This window comes from Eschrichtius robustus, chromosome 6 (assembly GCF_028021215.1).
Source record: "Eschrichtius robustus isolate mEscRob2 chromosome 6, mEscRob2.pri, whole genome shotgun sequence".
Classification (NCBI taxonomy): domain Eukaryota; kingdom Metazoa; phylum Chordata; class Mammalia; order Artiodactyla; family Eschrichtiidae; genus Eschrichtius; species Eschrichtius robustus.
This window is the reverse complement of record NC_090829.1, coordinates 72773669-72791224: the sequence shown is the minus strand read 5'-3', so window position 1 is coordinate 72791224 and position 17556 is coordinate 72773669. Positions and strand designations below refer to the sequence as shown.

At 42.8% G+C, this 17556-nt stretch overlaps 1 non-coding gene across 1 annotated transcript; it reads left to right on the top strand.

Annotated features, from left to right (window-relative positions):
* The first annotated feature begins 15789 nt into the window (after window positions 1-15789).
* Window positions 15790-15862, top strand: TRNAG-CCC (transfer RNA glycine (anticodon CCC)). The gene has a single exon. It is a non-coding gene; the product is annotated as a tRNA-Gly (tRNA).
* The last annotated feature ends 1694 nt before the right edge of the window (window positions 15863-17556 follow it).

The window sequence follows — 17556 nt, the reverse complement described above, 5'->3', positions numbered from 1 at the left end:
GGGCTGGCATCAATATTTGCCAGGCGTGCTGCAGGCAGAGCTGGAGCAGTGACCAGAGCGGCCAGCACTATGCAGATACTGCTCTTGCAAATGGTGACCAAATGATGCCATCTGGGAAAAGGCTTTGTTTAATTAATCCTGGAGCATCTTCTGCTGTGAGCAGATCCTCTGACCCACGACGGGCGCATGCCTCCCCCGGGGGTCAGAGACAGAGCGCCAGGGTCCCAGAGGTGCCGGAGAGCAACCAGAGTTGGTCTGGTCCTGCTGCAAATGAGAACCCTCCTGTTGCTAAGCATTTGCATCCCCTGGCTGAGGCCACAAGGCCGCTGTCTGCCACAGAGACCTGCACAAGCCAATCAGTTCAGTGGGGCCGTGTGAGAAAACACAGCTTACATTTCCCTTGACCTTGGAAGGAGGGGAGTAGGTTGGAGCTGGTTCTTCCTGCTCTGGGCCCTCTAGGGATGCCACCAGGTTCAGCTGTCCCTAACCATGTGGAGCCTGGGCCAGGCATGGTTTAGGCAGGGCCTCCCTCACCCTAGAGGGGTGGGGAAGGTATCATGATGGGATGGGGGAAGGAGTACATACCCTGGGGCTCTCGCAAGAATTCCAGGGTCCTGCAGGCCCTGTTGTCTCCCACTGGTATCAGTGTGTTCGGCCCACGTCACCTGAGAGCACCCAGTAACCCAGCACTGTGATCAAGACAAGGGGACAGTACTTGAATTCACCAGGATCCAACAGATGGCCTGCACTCCTCCAATCCAGGGCAGCCCAACCTTCCAGCCTCTCCTTAGGAGCTACTGTAGAGCTCCATGCTTTAGCCTGGTATTCAGCCTCTGCGGTTGATTGAACACCATCTCTCCCAAACTCCCTTCAGGTACTACACCCCAGCCATGCTAGACCATGCCCTCCTTCGTGGCATATTTCTACCTCTTGGCTTCTGCAACCTGGGGAACCATTCCACTCCATCCCAGCACGGGCCAGTTCTACCGGCCCAAATTCCACTTTCTCCACAAGACCTTCTGGGATCTCTAGAGTTAGAAGGGATGTATCCCCTTTCTCAGCTCTTAAGTGGCACTTCTTACTCCTTGGCCTGTCTCATGGCTACCTGTACACTTGTCTGTTCAGCCCCTCTGGGTTGATCTCTGCGAACAGGAAGCCTGTGTCATCACCCATCTCGCCTCTCCCCTCCATCTCCCCTGCACCCGGTACCAGCACAGTGTCTGGGCCATGCTGACCACCAGCTATCATTGGGGTGAGCACTGGGGACCCAGCTGGCCCAGAGAGCCCGCTGGCATTCAGGAAGCTTGCTTAGGCTGGTTACAGAAGTGCTGCCCTGCACACTTGAAGTCCCACTCATCTCCTGGAGAAGACAGAGACCTTCTGGTCTGCAGAAGAGCAGAGCCGGGGGTGATGCACAGCTCTGGACGAGCTGTCAGTCCTCTGCAGAGCTCATTATTAATCCCTGCAAAGGCTGTGCTCGGATCATTTTTCAGGGAAAATGTATCACCCAGACCAAGGCTGGCTATTGGCAGAGGCAGCAGCTACAGAAGCCAAGGGCATTAGTCAGGAGGGGGGGCATCACAGGAAGTCTTTTTACTGCCGCTTCTCCAGGGGGCTAGCAGTTCTAGGCTCCCACCTTCAGCTTCCTTTACTTTCCTGTTTGCCTTGAAACATCCCCATTGTGGGCACAGATGCTGGACCTCAAACCACCCTCTTGAGGTCTGATAGGGGAGCAGGGAGCAGCCGGCCTAGAGGATGCGGCAGAAAGCTCGGGGGGAGGGGCGGGCAGAGCTCTTCATCCTTCCCACTTGTAAAGTCATTCTTTTCCCTGCCAGTTCCCAGGGCATCTGAGTGATGTGGGCACTCAAGATACTAATAGCCTTCCATGCCCAGGCAGTGTTCTAAGCTCTGTACACCATCAACTCATTTTAATCCTCCCAACAATACTGTGAATTAGTTTCTCTTTTCATCCCCATTTAATAATCAGGAAATCAGAGACACAGAGAGGCTAAGTAATTTGTCTAAGATCACACAATTAATAAGTAGGATTTGAACCCAGGACCATCAATTGCAAAGTCAGTATTTATTCTGCCGTTTCTGCCCAGGATTCAAAACTCCACCAACATCCGCTGGAAAAATGCATGTGCAACCCTGAACAAGTCACCTCACCCTCCTGGGCTTGCTCCTTCATCAGTAGAAAGGAGGTGATGTTGGCGAGTAATTGCAGTGAGAATTCATTAAGGAAATTTAGCAAAGTGCTTTCAGGAGGAGTGGGAGACGGAAAACATTTGTATAAAGGCATTGTGGGCAGGGGCAAGTACCAGACTCCATAGGTGCTGAGATTTTCCCAGGGGCCACGGTGATAAATTGAGATTTGATGGCAGGGTCATTGCCGGAGTCAGGGCCTTGGTGCTGCCACACTGATAAATGAGGCCTTGGCTTGTTTGACTGATGATGTCAGTGGATCTTCCTCCTTGCCTCCCAGGACTTGGTGTTCAATTGCTTATAAGAAACCAAAGTAGGCAATAAAATAAGGAAGTCCAAATTTCATTAGCATTTCTGAGGAGAGAGAATCACTCTTGTGGATGAAGCTCTCAGCCCCCTATAGCTTTCACCCAGCATCTCACTGCTTTACTCAGCTTCTCACTATCAAACCCAGCTGCCGGCTCTTTTTTCCAATATCCCTGTCCCAGGCTTGGAATTCCATTTTGGATTCCTGGGTGAGGCAGCTGGGTGTACCAGCAACAGACAGTGGTTCGTTCTGAAAAACATCTGATCCGGTCTGGCACAATCCTCCTGCCCGTGAGGCTCAGATTTGGTTTTGGTTGGTAGAAATGTTTCCTTAGCCTGAGTGGACAAATAGACACAGGCTGACTGACTTGCAGCTTTTCTAGGTGACCATTTGGTTCTAATGGCAAAGACTGATGCCTGGAGAGTTTCGAGCATGTGACTGACTGCTTTTTTTTTTTAGAATATGGTGAGTCAGAGGTGAGTGAAGTTTCATGGAGTTTGACTCCTGTTCCCTTTTCTATCCTCTTCCCAGCAAGCGGTTGTCAAGCTTCTCCTTGGATGCCTTCACTGATGGAAAACTCACTACATCTCCAGGCCAGCTCTTCAGTGTTTTCACAGCCAGACCCTAAGTGCTCCAGCAGAAACCCCCTACCATGGAAACCAGAACTCGGGAACTAGGATCACCTGCTCAGCAAATCCCGAGCCAGGGGCTCAGCAATAAGGCCATAACATGTCAGCTCTGAGGGGCCCTTGGAGAAGAGCTCTTCTGACTGCCTTATTTTATAGAGATGGAAGCAACTCCACTACGAGGAATCATCGGTGGCAGGTCCTCTCTCCTTACAATGACAGCTGACAGTGGTTGAGGCTTTATTGCTTTCTAGGAACGTTGATGAATGCTTGCAGCTGCGTGATTTCATTTAGCTGCTATTAGGCACTTGTAAGATGGGAATTATTCATTTAACAGGTGAAGTGACTGAAATTCAAAGGGGTGAAATACTTTGTCCAAAATCACAGCAGCTGATTAATGGCTGAGCCGGGACTTGAACTCAGGCATGTCTGAATTCAAAGCCCATGTTCTCAGCTACCTCTGCTAGTCTTTCAATGCTATAAAACACCAGCTTCATGGAAGTTAAGAGTATTGGGTTTTCTGTGGAAGAAATTGATTGGGACTTATTATTAGGGGTTTAAAAATTCACTATAGGCTCTGAGTTCATGTAAAATGCTGAGACTGGATCCATGCAAATAAGAAAATTAGGGGAAAATATATCATCAAATGATAGAAATCTGGTTTAATCAATAATTTGCTGCCTGTCTGCACATCTAGCCAGTTCCTCCCTAAATGGTTTGCATGTGTAGTTATAGTTTGAAGGCCCGGAGGGTACCTGTTATTCTCATCAGGAGAGTAATTTGTTTTGTTTCCTGAATCGTATCTCCAAGTGAGGTCATAAGCGGTTGGAGATGCCTAATATTTCGTTTATAAGCACAGAGCTCCCAAAACGTTTTTAAAAAATTGGAGCAAGAAATTACTGTTTAGCTGGAAGTTAACGTGATCTTATTTAAAACAATGGAAAGAACTTTTTAGCCATTATGTAAAATTAATTTTCCCTAAGGTTAAGCCTTCTGTTAAATCAAAGCTAAAACTTGAGATTTAGCTGTGAGAATTGCTCTGTTGTGGAGAGACAGCCTTTGGGTACTTGAGTTTTTCAGTGCTGACTTAAGTTTTAGAACACCCCAAGGCACTTGTCAAATCTCTCCTGTCCCCTCCCAGAAAAGGCAGAGGGGAAGCTGGCAAAGCTTCTGCATTTCCATTTGCTTTCTCAAACACAATCTGCCAAGTTGGAAGGTGGGATGTCTTATTAGCCTGGAAGCCATTTGGCTAAACAATTCTTCACGTTGCCCGGAAGCCAGATTGCGCTTTGCTGTCGACTTCTCTACTGCGCTCTGATGGGGCTGCCTTTCCGGAGAGAGGAGCTCCAGAACGCAGGAAGCAGAATTTCCCTTTTGTCTCCTCCACCATCTTGGAGAGAGCCTTTCACCAAAGTTTGCACATGGGGCTGGGTGCTGCTGGGCTGCAGGCAGTGTACCTCTGCCCAAGTGCTCGGACTCCTTTTAATGCCATTCTGGCAATTTGGAAACAGATTCAACAGGTTGGTGCACAACACATTTTATGCTGTTCTTGAGCTAAAGAGATCCCCCCACCCTCCCACCTCCACCCCGGGGGGCAGAAGACCTCTAATACTTTGGACCCAGGATGGTTTCCCGCCCCTCCTCAGAGGTAGAGGTTTTCATCTTGTACCCTCCCTCCACTTACAATGGGTTCCCTGGGGTGACAAGATTTGCCTTTCTCTGCCGTGGGCTTAATGCCACAGGGCAGCAGGTTCTGGACAGGGCTTTATTTTTTTCCTATAGCATCAGCTCCCCTACCTCCATGACTGCACCACTGAGGAGGCTTTCTCCTATTATGCCACCTGCCCCATCTTTCTTGAGAGCACCAGGTGCAGGTTCTTGGAGAAGAGTCTAGATGAGAACTCCTCTTGTGTTTGCAGTTTCTTTTGGGTCCGCAATACCCAGGCTAGCCCACACTCAATCTCCAGTGAGTTATTTGAAATTTTAGCTGAATTCTTACACCTGGTATGTCTTCCTCCCATCTCTTCTCTGAAAGCTCCGTCTTTTCTTAGATTTCAGGCTACATGGCTGCTCTGAAACCTCAGCTCTTTGATGGGTTCAAGCAAAGTTATAATCTTGGAGTTAGGCTGGATTTTTGTTGTCCTTAGGGTAGGAGTAATATTCTCGCCAGCTTCTCAGCACAACTCAGCAGTCTCAGCCCTTCTAGAGCTTTATGCTCTGCTCCCTCTCATTTGCATGTTGCTTGGGGCAGGGACCATGTCTAGTTATTGATGTACCCTCAGTGCTTGGCATGAAGTGGGCATCACTATGTGTTTGTGGAAGGAAATGGGCTCTGCAGCTGGCAGCTGGGTGACCAGTGAGGCACCTGGAGTTGTTGGCAAAGGGAGGGTGCCCCAGGAAGGACCAAGACCATTGCAAAATCGTACTTGGAAACTTTTGTGCCTCAGATTTCTGTATCTCTGCCCATTTGCACTCACCCTCCCTCATCATGCCCTTCTCCAATGTTAGGGTGTAATTTGAGGTCTTATCCCTCAGAGGGGAATGCATGCCTCTTACTCAGAGCCTCTTCCAAAGTGTTGAGAACCCAGGGAATTTTGATTTATTCATCTACCAAGTGTTTATCGAGATCCTTCTTTGTGCCAGGCACTTTCAGGTACTTCTTGATCCTGAGTCCATTCTTGGGGCGCTAAGTGATTCCAACTGGGTCTCTGTGTGTGTTGGGATAATATAACTACTGTGATAAACAGCCTTGACATTTCAGTGCCTTAACACAATAGACATTCATAGTCCAATACAGGCATTCATGGGCAGGCTTCCATGATCCCAGCTTTTTCTATCTTGAACTCTTCTCTGTACTAGAGCCTCTTCACTCAGCCGGCACATGATTAAAGAGACCATGGAGAAGACACACCTACTTCTTAAACATAACAACACAGAAGTCAAGTATGTTGGTTCTGTTATTACCTTATTGATGACAGATAGTCACATCACCCCTCCTAGATGCAAGAGAGGCTGAGAAATGTAGCCTTTAACAGAGAACCTGCTTTGTAGCAGCCATTCTACACTCTAGAAGGGGGACTTCAATTTTGGGTGATGTTCGCTGTCTCTGCCAGAGTCTTAGAGAGAGTGGATGGACAATTGGTCAATTGATTCCAGCAAGGATTAAGTCTTGAAAAGACTCTGTGGAAATACTTCTCCACCATCCTAAGCTAGAAGATATTTGGAGTGTGGCCTTGGGAGATTTAGAGTGTGAGATGCAGAGACTTGGGGTGTGAACAGGAAGATACCTGAGGTGTAAGCTGGGGAGATTGGGGAGTAGGAGCTGACCATTTCCTAGGTTTTGGCTGTGACATGTTCTAGTTTGCCATACGAAGTGCAAACTCTTCTATCTGGAACTTAAGATCCTTCATAATCTTGCCCCAACATACTTACTTAGGCTTCTTCCACTACTCCTCTTCTTGTTCCCTATGCCTGGGTTACATCGTACCCTGCCATCTTCCTTACAGATCAGGGCAATATTCATTCATTCATCCTTTATTAAACATTGTGCCACTCTCTAGAAAGGAGCATAAGAACGAATAAGTTAAGTCTTTCAGGAAGTTACACTGACCTTTTCAAAATGAACCTTTGCTGGGAACTTGAAATGCTGATACCAGATAACTTCCTTCCTTGGGGAAATATCCTTTTATTGCCCTGCCTTTGTCTGAGTCAATACATTCTGTAGACTCTCTGGTCTGGTTCTGGCATCTACACAATGCAAGAGCCCCTTCCATAGCTTTCCCACAATAGCCATCTAGCGTTGGCTAGAGATATGCCGAGGTCAGGGGCTTCACTACCTCTTGAAACACCTGGTATTAAGAACAAAACCTTGTCTCCCTTTGACCCTACCTTGATCCTTGGGGGTCACACAGTACAAATTGCCCCTTTGTCCACAGGGGAGATCTTCAAAGACTGATTGGCTTGTCCCTTCAGAAAGGCCTCTCACCGGACAACACCTTCTTGCTCTGAGACCTCATCCATGTCCAGTTTTGTCAAGTACACCACGAAGGTCCTCCAGCTCCCCAGCCCCCCAGATCACTTGTCTGCTGCTGTCCTCACATGAATCTCTTCACAGACCCCTGACCACATGCCAGGTGGTGATAAAGCACTGCATTAAAACACAGCCTGACTTGATCAGGGGAATCCAACCCTGGGTAGGAGAAGACTGTGAAAGATGTCTTGCAGAGACTTTGTGCTCTATCTCTTGATAACTTGCAGAAAGATCTTGCAGACATTTTTTTATATGCAGAGATGGGCTTGCAAAAGGTTAAATTAAGTGTTCTAGAAGTTTTAAATTTGCTTTCTTCCCTTTGCTTTATCATTTTGAGTATTCTCCAAATGACATTCTTTTGGGGGGAAAATAGTCTGAAATTTCATGAAATATACATTTAAATTGTAGTAGGCAATAAAAATATGGCATTTGCTTAATTGATTATAATTTCCATGAGAAGATGTGTGTGAGCAGCATTCTAGAAGCCTTTTGCTTTGCCTTTGATTTCTCTTTGTGTCCCACTTGAGTAATTTCCTCTCACATCCTTCTGTCCCTGGGCCTAGAAACCTGGTAAATAAGCAAGCCCCAGAGAGATCCAGAGAGCCAGCAACATCCTGGAAATCTGAGGCCATGAGGTTAAGCACAAAAACGTTCTCTTTCCAGGAAGGAATGACTGAATCAGAGCAACGACCTTGGCTTCCAATGAGTCCTCGTCCAACTTTTCCCACTCTTTTCCTCTCTGCCCTCCACCCCTCATGCCCCAAGCTATGCGTGGGGGGCGGCTGGGACTGCCCCCAACCAGCTCTCTTGCACAAGCCTATCTTGCCTTTGGCATGTGCCTCAGGACTTTCTGTGTCCACAAAACTGGGTTGAGTCAAGTTTCCTCTCCAGCTCTGAGAAGAATGCCTGTCAGGAAGCTCAATTATTTTGAGAATGTGAAATACAGTATTTTAATGGAGTCATTTTCCAGTCCCTCTAGAAGAAGGATGTAGAGTTTGTTGTTAGTCTATCTGCAGATGAGTCTTGTTCACACCGGAGCGCTTTCCTGATTTCAACACAACAAACTCTGTGTACTTTTCTCTGCCACAAAGAGATTTTGGCTGTTGTTCTCTCTCCACAGGTGCAGTCCAGTGAGACAGGCTGTTGAAATGTAGGCGGCGTTCTTAGGAAAGGGGCTTGCACTTGGAATTAATCCTGCAATTACAGTGCCAAGCCAAGCTACGGCAAAACATCATGCAGGGTGTTGACATTTATTTCTAGATACCGTGACTGGTCCTAAAACGAAACCATGATGCTAGCAGCAGGGCAGGAGAAACTAGTGCCTCTTGTGCTATTTGGCTGCAACACAAGTGGATAAACTTTTTGACATTTTACTTTTGGTTAACATTCTTCCCATGATAAACACCAAACCAGTCAGTAGCAATAGAGAGTTCTTGGCAATAGAGACTGCTGCCATGAGTCAAATTCCTCAATTTTCTTTGTCTAGGATGGACTGTTGGATCCTCTTCTTTGATGGGATAGGTTTATATTTATCACAATAAAAAGATAAATAAAATAAACAATTAAAATAGTAAAGTTGAGAGCATAATTCATATCCCAGGGCTACTGAGCTCCAAACACCTTACTACTTTGGAATTAAAAAAAAAAAAATCTCTGTGTAAAAGTCATTGGCTTTTCCAGATGAAACTGGGCTATACAAACATACTTTGAGTATGTGTGATGTCACTTAAAACACGTGTCCTGGCTCAGAGACCTATTGCAAAACCCAATCAATTCAGGGAAATGAATAATCCTCACTCTAGGATCACTTTGTGAAAGAGAGTTCAGCCTTCTTTGAAGCCAGAAAAGAAATGTTTTTTAGAACCAAAGCTTCCTGTGCAGTACTGAGCCCTAGTGTTATTCCACCGAGGGGAAGTAAAGGCAGGGGAAGGGAATGTCATGGAGAGAAGCCACGTCACTGGACCAAGGTTTAGGATTCTTTGAGACGGTGCCTTCCTGTATCTTGCCCTGGCTCACCATCAGCACTTCCTGCCCGCCCCTCCACCTGGGGTTTGGGAAGGGGAGTGGGGGGGGAAACCGGGTAGACAGGGAGAAGGGGACGGGAGTCCTTGAGTCAGGCAGGCACAGGCACGTTTGGGTGCAGGTTTTGCAGATGAGGAAGAGGTTGTTAACATTTCTGTGGCTTTGAAAATGCCTTTGACCCCTGCTGCACAAAAACTTGCTTTACTAGCTTGGAAGACAAATAAGACTACATCTGTTTGTAATGTTCCAACTAATCACTTTAGCCACCTCCACAGCCAAGTTCACAGGAAGTCCCATCCCTCTCAGGACTTCCCACCTGGTAACAGCTAGGAATTCTCAGCCTGAAGGGCCCTGGTATGGGCTGAAGAGCGGAAAGAAGGACAAACCAACAGGGTTCTGCCTGAGAAGACCCTGCTGCTCCTCCCCAGTCTTATGCTCCAACCAGCAACCAAAAAGTGAGGGGAGGGAGATGGGGACTCCAAACTTGTGGGGGGCCCTAAGGGTCCTTTGTTTTCCTGACTCCACACCCAAGTTTCCCTACCAGGAAGAGTTTGTGGGGAGGGGAATGGATCTGCAGAGTTCTTTCCTGCCAGCTAGCCCCAGACCCAATCACCTGAGGCCAAGCTTCTAATCATGTGGATCCTCAAAAGGATGCAGTCAGGGTTGCTTTGGGGCTTTTCTTCCCAGGAGCTTCCTTGACCTCTGCAGGTTTACCAGCCCCTTCCCACAGGAGGGCAGTGGGGTGGCAGAGGGACAGGCTTGCCCCTGGTTTGGAAAATCGCCAAGTATGTGAATAATTCTAGGTTTAACCTCTCCCTGCCCCCAAGTAAAATTCTATGACCATAGTAGGAAGGTTTCACAAGACACAAGGAGACTGGGTCACTTACTAGAGAGTTTGAGGCTTGTGGCAAGTGCTAGTAAGTCTCAAAATTTATTCCTAAGGAATCTTCTTCCACCTGGGAAATCTGCCACAAGTCGAGGACACACCTGGTAGCAGTAATATTAGTTTTAGGGTCTGCCCACTTAGGCACGTGCAACTAACTCAGAGTATATATAACCTACTTTTTATTTATTTTATTTTATTTTTTAATAAATTTATTTATTTTTGGCTGCGTTGGGTCTTTGTTGCTGCACGTGGGCTTCCTCTAGTCGCGGCGAGCAGGGGCTACTCTTCGTTTTGGAGCGTGGGCTCTAGGCGGCGCGGCTTCAGTAATTGTGGCATGTGGCCTCAGTAGTTGTGGCTCACGGGCTCTAGAGTGCAGGCTCAGTAGTTGTGCCGCACGGGCTTAGTTGCTCTACGGCATGTGGGATCTTCCCGGGCCAGGGCTCGAACCCGTGTCCCCTGCATTGGCAGGCGGATTCTTAACCACTGCACCACCAGGGAATCCCCTACTTTTTAAATAGTGTATATAACTACTCTTTTTTAGTGTAGATAACCTACTCTGACTGCTACTTTTTCCCCCCAAAATCTTTTTTTAATATTTTCAATCCTCAGAAAAGTTTCAAGAACAGTACATGCCATACACTTATGATCTGTGTACTTTTCTGTAATACTTCAATAAAAGATAATTCAGACTAGCACAATGAACACCCATATATCCTTCAGCTAGATTCGCCAGCTTTAATGTTGTGCCATATTAGCTTTATCTCTGTTTCTCTGCACACACACATCCATTTGTATATTAAGATATGTACATATGTGCGTATGTATATTCCTTTAAGGTAGTTTAACCATGTGAGAGTATGTTGCAGACACCATGATTCTTCACTCTTTAATACCATGTGTCTATAAATAGGGCATTCTCCTACATAACCACAATCATGAGGAAACTTAACAAGGCTACAAAACGATGATCAGATATACAGTCCCTATTCAAGTTTTCCCAATGGCCATGATAACTGGATTTTAAAATATCTAGGATACAATTAAGAATCATACATTGCGGGGCTTCCCTGGTGGCGCAGCGGTTGGGAGTCTGCCTGCCAATGCAGGGGACACGGGTTCGAGCCCTGGTCTGGGAGGATCCCACATGCCGCGGAGCGGCTGGGCCCGTGTGCCACAATTACTGAGCCTGCGCGTCTGGAGCCTGTGCTCTGCAACAAGAGAGGCCACGATAGTGAGAGGCCCGCACACCGTGATGAAGAGTGGCCCCTGCTCGCCTCAACTAGAGGAAACCCTCGCACAGAAACAAAGACCCGACACAGCCATAAATAAATAAATAAATACAATTAAAAAAAAAATCATACATTGCATTTAGTTGCCATGTCTCTTTAGCCTCTCTTCAATTACAATAGTCCCCACAACTTTAAAAAAAATCTTTTATGACACTGACATTTTTGAGGAGTCTAGGTAAGCTGTTTTGCAGACTTGAATGCTTTGAATGTTTCTGATTGTTTCCACATGATTTATGTTAAACATTTTCGACTGAACAGTACATAGATGATGTTGTTTACTTCCACTGCATCTCAAGAGGGGGCAGCACAAGGTGCCTGTCCCATTATAGGGGATGTTAAAGTTTGATTGTTCAGTTAAGGTCATGTCAGCCAGATTTCTCCTCTGTGACTACTATATATTTCAGTTGGAAAGAGTATGTTGAGAGAACATTCTAAATAATAATAACGAAACAAATACTTTTAACTACTGGCTAATATAATGGTCCACTTTATCTCTTCTGTTCCCTTTAGTTTCCTGACAGGATTTCACAGTCATCCAAAGCACCACTTTGGCAGAAATGCACCAGTCCATTTATACAGCTGTCCCCCCTTGATAACGGGCTGGTTGCTTGTCCACAATGACTCTCGTTGAATGAAAGGTCTTCATTCCCCTCATTGGTTCAAAGATGTTCTCTGATTAAACTGGGCCAGTCTGCCAGCCTAGAAGGAGCCTCTGCTGACTTTTCCTGTCTCTCTCTGGGCAGGAACTGCTAGAGAGCATCTCTTTTTAAGGGTCATGCACATATTTGTTTTCCCCTCTTAGACAATACAAATGATTGGATCAAAATACAGCTCATCTCCCCAACTAATCTCATAAACATGACACAATATTCAACATAACTAAAAACACACTAACAAGACAGAGGAGTTTCAAAGTGAGGAAGATTATAATGTAGAAAAAGACTGGACTGGGAGTTAGGAGAGTTACATTCAAGTCCCAGCTCTTTGATTTATAAGTTGTGTGATTTTAGGCAACTCCTTCACCTCTCTGAATTTCAGGATTATTAGCTCCAGAAATAAAATCATATTTATGCCTGTCTGTTAATATATCAAGTAAAAGAAAGCAGATGAAATTTTCACAGAATTTGGATGGCTCTTTAAGGTACATAATAATATTTGCTTTGGGTGGCCCTGAGGTGGTCCTGTATCAGTCAGGATAGTCTCAGTTATGCTTTGGTAATAAGTTAGTCCCCAATCTCAGAGACTTAACACAACCAAAATTTCTTTCTTTCTTATGTTATTGATATATGTCCACCACCCGCTTGTTATAGCTCCAGGTTAGTAGCAGCAGTGAAGCACTGATTTAATGACGGTTAAAGGTCCTCTAAACAACCCCGGGGAGGGGGGCACCAAGTCTGTTATTCAGGGACTGCAATACCTGTCACATGAATTTCACAGGCTTCTTGTGGGGATTGAGCATGATGTCACATGCGACAAGACTTTGGGTTAGAAAAATGTGAGATTTGATTGTGTCACTGCCACTAGACTTGGAGCTCCTTAGGACTAAGGAATAGAGTTTATTCATCTTTGAATTCCCAGTGCTTAGCCCATGGTAGCATATAGTAGAATCTGAATAAATACTGATGGAATGAATGATAGAATGAGGACACATACAAGGAAATTTAGTTAGGGTAAGAAAAAAAGGTCCAAATCTATATTTGAAAATTATGGATAAACTCTTACAAACCAATACCTCATATAAAAATGAATGTAATAGCCCCAAAGAAGGAGCTCCTCTTACAGTAATGGAGTAGCACGTATTAAACCAACCCTCCTGAAGGCAACAATTATAAACTCTGAAGAAAATATAAAAAACAACTAGCTGAAGGCACTTAAGAGCAGACAGAAACTGGAGGGGAACTGACATTTAGAAAAAAGGGATGTCACAGGGTGAGCCATCTTTTTAAAAATGGTTTTTCACTACATAAAGAAAGGAAGAGTATCGGAGAAGTATATAAAGGTAAAATAAAATGCTTAATTCTTCTTACTCTTAATTGCTATAAAAGATAACTATTTGCTTACGTAGTAATAGTAACAACGTATTGGGTGAACATAGCTTATTGATAAGTAAAATGAATGACAGCAGTGTCATAGGGATGGGAGAGAAGAATTGGGAATGTTGTTACACGGTACCTACGTTACATGTAATGTGGCATAGTGTTATTTAAAAATACACTTGGATTAGTTTTAACACATATGTTGCAAATTCTAGGGCAACCACTAAAAAATTTAAAAAGTATATTTGTTATGCTAAGAGAGGAGATAAAATGAAGTCATATTAAATGTTTATTTACAACCAGAAAAGGCAAAAGAGGGGAGGGAAAAATAAAACAAAGAATAAATGTAATGAACAGAAAAGTGTTACAATTATGGTAAGTATTAATCCAGCTATATCAATAATTGCTTTAAATGTGAATGGTCTAAAAATACCAATTAAAAGACATATTGTCCAACTGAAAAAAAGAACAAGACTCAACTATATGCTACTACAAGAAACCCACCTTTAATATAAATACTCGGATACATGAGGGGATGGAGGAAGTATGAGGGGGCTGGAGGAAGATAGAGCATGCTAAGACAAATCAAGACAAAACTGGAATGACTATATTAATTTCAAACAAAACTCACTTCAGAATACAGAAAATTATCAAAGATAAAGAAGGGCATTACAGAATGATAAAGGGACCAATTTTCCAAGAAGGTGTAACAATTCTAAATGGATATGCGTCTAACCCCAAAACATGAAATATGTGAGTCAAAACCAGATATAACTCAAGGACAGGTAGACAAAATTTACTAGTATAGCTGGAGACTTCAACGCACCTCTTTCAGGGATTGATAAATCAAGCAGACAGAAAATCAGTGAGAATATAGTTGAACTGAATGGCATTATCAATCAACATCATCTTATTGACATTTCTAAAATACTCCATCGAAAAACAGCAGAATACATATTCTTCTCAAGCTTACAGGAAAATTCATGAAGATAGATCATATCCTGGGCCATAAAACACACCTGAATAAATTTAAGGGAATATAAATCATAAAAAGTGTATTCTCAGACCACAATGGAATTAAACTAAAAATCAATAATAGAAAGATAGCTGGAAAATCTCCAAATATTTGGAGATTAAACAAAACACTTCTGAACAACATATGCATCAAAAAAGAACTCTTGAGAGAAATATTTTTAACTAAATGAAAATAAAAATAAAATTCATCAAAATTTGTGGGATGCAGTGAAAGCAGTGTTTACAGGAAAATTTATAGCATTGATTGCATATATTAGAAAAGAAGAAAGACTTAAGATCAATAATCTACGCTCCTACTTTAGGAAACTAGAGGAAGAAGAATAATTTAAACCTAAAGCAAGAATAGGAAAAGAAATAATAAAAATTAGAGCAGAAATCAATAAAATTGAAGACAGAAAAAAATAGAGAAAAATCAATAAAATCAAAAGCTGTTTTTTTGAAAAGATCAATAACGCTGATAAAACTCTAGGCAGACTAATCAGGAAAAAAGAGAAAAGACATAAATTACGAATATCAGAAATAAAAGAAGGCTCATGTACTGCTCCTATGGACATTAAAGGATAATAAAGGAATACTATGAGCAGCTCTGTGACCACCAATTTAATAACTTAGATGAAATGAACTGATTCCTTGAAAGACACAGACTACTAAAACTCACACAAGGAGAAGTAGATAGTCTGAATAGGCCTATATCTATTAAGGAAATTGAATCAAAAACTAATAACCTTCCAAAAAAGAAAGCATCAGGGCCATAAGATTTTACTAGTGAATTCAACCAAGCATTTAAGGAAGAAATTATACCAATTCTCCACCATCTCTTCCAGAAAATATGAATTCATTAATTTAACAAGTATACAATACTATGGAAGATGTCAATAATAAGAGAAACTGGGTGTGGGGTATATGAGAACTCTCTGTACTATCTTTACAATTTTTCTGTAAATAAAAAAACTATTCTCAAAAAAACTGTTCTAAAATTAAAGAAAAATAAAATGCTGAAAGGAAAAATTGTCAACCCAGAATTCTATATCCAGTAAAAAATATCCTTCAAGAATAAGGAAGGAATAAAGTCATTTTCAGATAAAGGAAAACTAGGATAATTCATTACCAGCAAACATGCACTCCAAGCAATACTAAAGAAAAGACTAAAGGAATATAGTACCAGATGGAAGATCAGCTATTCAGGAAGAAATAAAGATTATCAGAAATGGTAACTTTGGGGAATTCCCTGGCGGTCCAGCAGTGAGGACTCGGTGCTTTCACTTCAGTGTCTTGGGTTCAGTCCCTGATTGGGGAACTAAGATCCCTCAAGCTGCGTGGTAAGGCCAAAAATTAAAAAAAAAAAATGGGACTTCCCTGGTGGTCCAGTGGTTAAGACTCTGTGCTCCCAACGCAGGGGGCCCAGGTTCGATCCCTGGTCAGGGAACTAGAGCCTGCATGCCACAACTAAAGATCCCACATGCCACAGTGAAGATCCCATATGCTGCAACTAAGACCTGGCCCAACCAAATAAATAAATAAATAAATTTAAAAAAAAAAAAAAGAAATGGTAACTTTGTGGACATATATATATATATATATTTTTTTTAAATTTCTTCTTGCTGTATTAATTTTTATTTATTTATTTATTTATGGCTGTGTTGGGTCTTCGTTTCTGTGCGAGGGCTTTCTCTAGTTGCGGCAAGTGGGGGCCACTCCTCATCGCGGTGCGCGGGCCTCTCACTATCACGGCCTCTCTTGTTGCGGAGCACAGGCTCCAGACACGCAGGCTCAGTAATTGTGGCTCACAGGCCTAGTCGCTCCGCGGCATGTGGGATCCTCCCAGACCAGGGCTCGAACCCGCGTCCCCTGCATTGGCAGGCAGATTCTCAACCACTGCGCCACCAGGGAAGCCCGGACATATATTTTTTAAACTACCTTTTTAAAAATTTCTTTAAAATACATCTTACAGTTTAGAACAAAAGTTATAGCATTGCATTGTGGGGTTTATAGAGTATGTAAATGTAATACTTATCAGAACTGTAGCATAAAAGATGGAGGTTAAAATGAGTATAGAGTTAAAAGGTTCTTAGATTTTTAAGTGAAATGGCATAATATTAACTCTAAGGAGACTGTGAAAACTAAGGATTATCACTGAAATATCTAGAGCACCACTTAAAAGCAATGCAAAGAGGTGTAATTAAAAATCCAATAGAAAAATTAAAATGCAATTCTAGAGAATATTCAATTAGTCCAGAAGGAGGCAGATAGGGAAGAAAAGAACAAAGACCACATGATACAAACAAGAAATAAAGAGCAGAATGGTGACCTAAATTCAAACATATCAATAATGACATTGATAACTGATATCATTCTGTCACTGATAATGCCAGAAATGAACTGAACATCCCAATTAAGAGGCAGAGATTATCGGAATGGATTTTTTAAAAAGACCCAATTACATAATCTCTAAAAGAGATGTGCTTTAAATATAATAACACAGATAGATTGAATAAAAAAGGATAGAAAAATCATGCAAATAGAAAGCATAAAATGTTGTAGTGGCTATATTAATATCAGAAAAAATAAACTTTAAGATAAAGAGTATAAAGAACCCATAAAGAAACACTTCATTATGATAAAAGGGGCAGTTCCACAGGAAGATATAACCATCATAAACGTGCATGCATCCAATAACAGGGCTTCAAAATGTATGAAGCAAAAATGGACAGAATTAGAGGGAGAAATAGAAAATTCTAATGAAAGATGTTAGTAATAAGGGAAACTGGGAAATTTTGATAGTACCCCCAAAACATAAATCATTTAGGTGTTTATTTAACCATATATGTCCAACACCTCTACAAGGAAAATTAAAAATTGATGAGAGAAATTAAAGACTAAATAAATGGAGAGATGAGAGGTATACCATGTTCAAAAATTAGAAGACTCAATGTTGTTAAGATGACTATTCTCCCTAAAATGACCTACAGATTTATCACAATCTCAATCAAGATTCAAGTGGACTTTCTAAAAAAACAAATTGGCAAGCTAATTCTAGAATTTATTTGGAAATACAAAGGACCTAGAAAAACCAAAGCAATTTTTTTTTAAGTTATAGGGCTTTTGACACCATCCAATTTA